The sequence below is a fragment of the Ciconia boyciana genome, unplaced genomic scaffold (genome assembly GCF_034638445.1).
Source record: "Ciconia boyciana unplaced genomic scaffold, ASM3463844v1 HiC_scaffold_37, whole genome shotgun sequence".
Classification (NCBI taxonomy): domain Eukaryota; kingdom Metazoa; phylum Chordata; class Aves; order Ciconiiformes; family Ciconiidae; genus Ciconia; species Ciconia boyciana.
In genome coordinates, this window is record NW_027328405.1 from 831 (window position 1) to 6075 (window position 5245).

General features: G+C 53.9%; 1 non-coding gene across 1 annotated transcript; it reads left to right on the forward strand.

Annotated features, from left to right (window-relative positions):
- The first annotated feature begins 329 nt into the window (after positions 1 to 329).
- Positions 330 to 403, forward strand: TRNAN-GUU (transfer RNA asparagine (anticodon GUU)). The gene has a single exon. It is a non-coding gene; the product is annotated as a tRNA-Asn (tRNA).
- Positions 404 to 5245: the final 4842 nt, after the last annotated feature.

Below are 5245 nucleotides of genomic sequence, written 5' to 3' on the forward strand. Positions count from 1 at the left end.
ATCTTGGTGAGGGGAGGAATTTCCTGAGGCACCTCTGTGCTCTTGGAGGTCTAAGCGCTTGTGCAAGGCTCCAGGAGGAGTTCCTTTGGTGCCCACCCTTGTATTGCAGAGGGATGGTGTGCAGAGGGCAGGGAATGAGAGAGGACTGCTCCCAGAAATGCCATGGGAGGGGAGGTCCGGTGCTCAGGGAAAGAAGGATGAAGGGTGGACACTCCGGGTTCTGGTCTTTCTCTTCCCAAGTCACCATTCTGGGTGACGAAGCTCTGCTTCCCTGGCAATGGCCAAACATCTGCCTGCCGAAGGGAAGCACTTCATAGCTCACTTTGGGAGTCTCTGTGGCGCAATTGGTTAGCGCGTTCGGCTGTTAACCGAAAGGATGGTGGTTCGAGCCCACCCAGGGACGGCTTCCCCTTTCCCTGCCTGTGCCACGGGGCTTGCAACTACATGACCTTGCAGCTCCCTTCCAACCCAAACCCTTCTATGGCTCGATAAAAAGAGGAGCCCCTTCAGTCCCCTCAGCAAAGGCAGACCAAGGAAAACAAACTGAGAGCAATTCCTTACTCTCTTTTGCTTGCGCACGCACCTTTGCTTCACTTATTAAACTGCCTTTGTCTTGACCCATGACTGTTTCTCCCTTTGCCCTTCCAATGCTCTCCCCCCTCCAGCTCAGGGGCACTGAGCGAGCAGCTGCCTGGGGGCTTAGCTGCCAGCTGGGGCCAACCCACCCTGTGATTTGCCTTATTTCTACTGGCACTAAGAACAGCAGCAGTAACATGCTCTAAAAGAAGGTCTTCCTCTTCTTGATGATGGTAAACTCTATTTCTTTGATGTTACTCCTTTCCTTCATTCTTCCTTGGCAAGATAGTTATAATTTCTCAGTATTATAGTCTTGCATGAAGTTGTTAGAACAATACTTTTTCTCTCCTTTCTAACTGTTATCATCTAATGGCAAGACCCCTCAGACAGTATTGTCCCTAAATCATTTCTTTCCTTCCCATTTCCAGTGTCTGTGTGTGTGTGAGGAGTTGTTTATCGTGATTATCATATCCCTGACCAGCTCGTCCTTGGTTGCCAGTACGGGATCCAGGTGAGCACCACTGGGCAGCTGTATTAAGAAGTTGTCCCACGGTGCTCCAGACTGTTTGCACCTTGTTTTGCCTGGTCCGTGGATGCCAGGGCAATTACAGTCCCCCACAGGAACTGGCTCATTGCCCTGCAGACTTCCTTGGGCTGCTGACAGAAGACTTTTCCTGCTTCCTCACCCTCACTGCATGGTTCATAACTGCCAACACGATGTCACCCTTACTGGCCTCTCTAATCCTCAGTGACAGAAGCTAAGCATCTGCAAGACCTCCAGACATCTGAGCTGGCCCTTCACACTGGAGACATCCCCCATCCTCACCTTCCCTGCCACTCTCTTCTGCAGAGCCTCTATCCCTCCACTGCAGCACCCCAAGTGAGCAAGCTGTCCCACCACATCTAATTTCATCCAAAAACATCACAGTGTGGGAGGCTCCAGCTCCTCCTGTCTGTTCCCCAGCTCCTCCTGCCTGTGCACATTTGCGCTGCAGCATCTGAGCTGAGGCACTGGGGCTGAGCACAGACTCGTTACAGGTAAACATGGTACCAGGGCCCCAGGGCCCCCACTCTGCTTCACATGCTGGAGTGCTTGGCAGATGTTAATGTAAAAAGGCAATGAGGTGCCCACAGAGTGCCCTGCAGTCTCCAAGACCAGAGAAACAAGGCTGGGCAATGACATCTTGTCCAGAGAAACGTTTGGTGACTCTGCAGAAACTCTGCAGGGCTGTGGGGCTTGCAAGACAAACTCCAGGAAGGACAGGGTGCTGCAGAGACAGCGGATGGACAGCCTTTGGTCCATCCACACTGTGGACATCATCATCATCTTCCCCCTCCATCTCATCAGGCAGGTGAGTAGAGGTCCAGAGAGAGAATGGTCAAGGGTGGAGAACACAAGTACAGGGTTGGGCACCCTGCTGTGACCTGCCTTCCAGTCCTACGGCACCACCAAGGGATGGACTGTGCATCTGTGCCATGGTGTTGGTGTTCAGATGATGGCACACAGGCACCAGACCCCTTTGGGAGGACCTGGGGTATCTTCCTCGCACCAGCTCCAACAGGGCGTGGCTTTCCTGGAGGTCCTGAGCTGTGTTTGCCTGCTGAGTGGAGTTGTATTAGCACTCCAGGCACCTGGCGTGACACTGGAGGCTTCTTTTAAAGCAATTGAATAAATGAAAATAAATAAAGTGTCTTCAGTGCAGGGATGTGCAGGTGTCTTAGCTTTGCAGTGACTGGTGTTCTAGTAAATGCAGTGGATAGAGAGAGACCCGGGTCTCCTTCTGATGCACTCCTGCGTTTGGTCAGCTCAAGAGCTCTGTGTGCTCCAGAGATATATGTGACAAGGTGCACTCAGGTGCCCTAAACGTACAGGTCGGTGTCATTTAGGATGGCCAAGGAAATCCCCCTTCCACCTCTGGACCTCAGCTGATGCTCGGGAAGGATGTGGGTATTCTCAGAGATTTTCCGTCACAGCTTGCAAACACTTGCACACGTCTTAGACCAACCCTGGCCCCTCAGTCTTCACCAAGTGTCTGTGGGTGAGCAACTGAGTGCCCACAGAGTAAAGACAAGGGGCTCAGAGCAGGGGCTCACCTGCAGGCAACGCTTTAGTGCACCCCTGAACTGAAGCAAGAGGAATCTCATCTGCTGTGGCTGTGTGGGGTGCATGGAGGGAGCTGAACTGTGCTTCTTGCAGCTGGGAAGGAGATGCCTACATTGCCTCAGCTGAACCACTGCCCAGCACAGGGGAAGCCAACCGCGCCCTGTCCCTGTCTGTCTGTCCTTCGTGTTATGGGACAGGACCTGCGGTGTCCAGAGGGGAACATTTACACCTCTCGCAGAAAACCATGCTCTGGCAGGACAATTTCTGCTGCAGGAATCAGTCCCCCTCCAATGTTTAGAGAGGGACCATTAGTGATTCTTTTGTTGACTCCAAAGTACATTCCCCAGGGATGATCCTGCTGCCTTTCAGGCGGTGTCAGCCCTGGAGCCCCGGGGACACCTCGAGGGAGCCCAGAGGGGGCAGAGAAAGTGGTGCCTTGGGGTGGTCCTCTGCTGCTGAGCTGCGATGGGCTCCTGAGACGGAGGAAGCTCATGGCAAGCGTGCAGTGCTTCAGGCAGAGAGCTCTGCCCAGGAGCAGATCCTCTGCAGAGCACAGCAGGGCTGAGACACTGCCTGCAGGCAGCAAGGGGAGAGCAGAGAATCAGTGAGGGGAAAGGAGAGAAGCAAGAGAGAGGTTAAAGGCAGTGTGGAGTGGGTGGATGCTGAGAGCTCACTGGAGGAAAAATCTTCCTGGCCCTTAGCACAGTAAGTCTCTGGCTGCAGGGCAATGTATTTGGGTATGCTGGAGGGGTCTCCTAGAGCTGGCACATCCCAGAGCAGGTAGGATCTGGCAGGATGGCTCTCCGGGTTTCCTTAGTGTGCAGACAGAGCAGCAGGGCTTCCCTGCTGCACCCTCAGAGGGACAGGGCATCACTGCTGCCTTTTTGCAGGGAGGGTTGCAGGGCTGTGCAGCCAGGTGTGCACCCAGGGGTGCCCAGGGTTGTCCTTCAGAGCAGGATCCCTGCACCACAAGGGGCTGTGTGCCAGGGAGGGACTCTTCTGCCTGCCAGGGTCAGCACTCAGCCTGCCCGCGGATTTCCCCACAGTGCTGTGGGGAGAAGCTGGGGGTGGAAGGAGAGACCCCCCTTCAGCAGCACAGGATCCTTCTGCTATTGAGAAGGTGCTGCATGTCTCAGGGCTGCTCACAGCTCTACATCTGCCCCCAGGACATTTCTGACTGCTCTTTTGAATAAGGACACCAAGGTAGCATTTATTTGAAAGGGAAGGTGTCTGTGCTTTGAGGTTTCTCCTCTTGCTTGTCTGCTTAGGCCGTGGGAGATGGGGATTGATTTCTCTGTGCTGCAGAAGGCACTGAGACTGCAGTTCTTGTTAGGACTTGTCTGAGCTTCTCCTTCAGCCCTGCACACACAGAGATGCCCCTGTTCAGCACCCTGCTGCCAGGAGGTGTCTGCAGGGCGGAGGTGAGCACATAGTGAGTGGCATGGGTTTTGTGTGCATGGACGGGGAGCAGACGTGTGGACAGAGAAGGAGCTCCCGGCAGGTACAGCTCCAGACAGCTGAGACATGGGCAGGGAATGGGAGGACAGTACTAACAGAATAGTCTGGCAGGGCAATGGGAGCACCTGCCTGACAGCTTTTAATGTCAGGGTTTTCAGATCATGAGTCAGCTCCTTGTCAGCCAGACCTCCAGCAAAGCAGACTCTCCTGGGTGCCACTATGTCCCTTCCTGGCATTGCTTCCCCTTGCAAAAGCACTGTCATATTTCTCCTTGTGTCTCCAGTTGCCCATGCTTCTGCTGCTCTGGTTTTGTGGCTCTCTGGGGATGGGGGTTTCAGCTGCAGCTCAGACACTCCCCCTGTGGGTCCTGCCATGCAGATGTCTCCATGGTAGGAAGATGTCCAAGCCCCCTTCTAACCAGTGGGGCTCTGGGCAATGCAGTGCATGGGGTGGGAAAAAGCTGACTCTCCCCTTTAGGAACCCCACCTTTAGCATATCCTAATGGAAGAGCACAGCTCTCCATCAAGGTCTTTGTCATATCTGGGTGCTCAACAGAGAAGACAGGGAGTAAATGGGCAGTCGCGTGTGGGCAACTGGAATGAGCCTGAGCCTGAGACGAGGACTGATGGACACGCTGGCTGGCTTCACTCTGCACTAAGGGACACTCCCTTTGCCTCCCAGGACCCTCAAGGCTTCACTTGGCATGCAGTACAAATGCCAGGGTTGTCTACCTTCAAGAAATGCTCCTGCAATGAAACAGGCAGCTAGAAGAAAATCAACAGCCAACACTGTTCTTCAGTCAAGTGAAGGGAGAGTGAATATGCTGTGAAATCCACCACGACTTGAGTTAATCACAGGTCACTCCTTGTTCTTATTTAGCTATTGCTGTAGGGCAGGACTAACTCCCCCAGAGCCCACTGCAGAGTCCTGTCCTCCCAGTGGCACCCTCAGCCACCACAACCCAGCGCTTGTGCAAGGGAGCTGCTCAAAGGTCTCTGAAGGGGAGAGGCAGTTTGGGGGGTTAAATGAAAAATGGCTTTGATTTTGTTCAGAGGAGTCTCCCCTAATTTCTCACTGCCTTTTCCTCCTTGGACTCAGAGGCAGAAA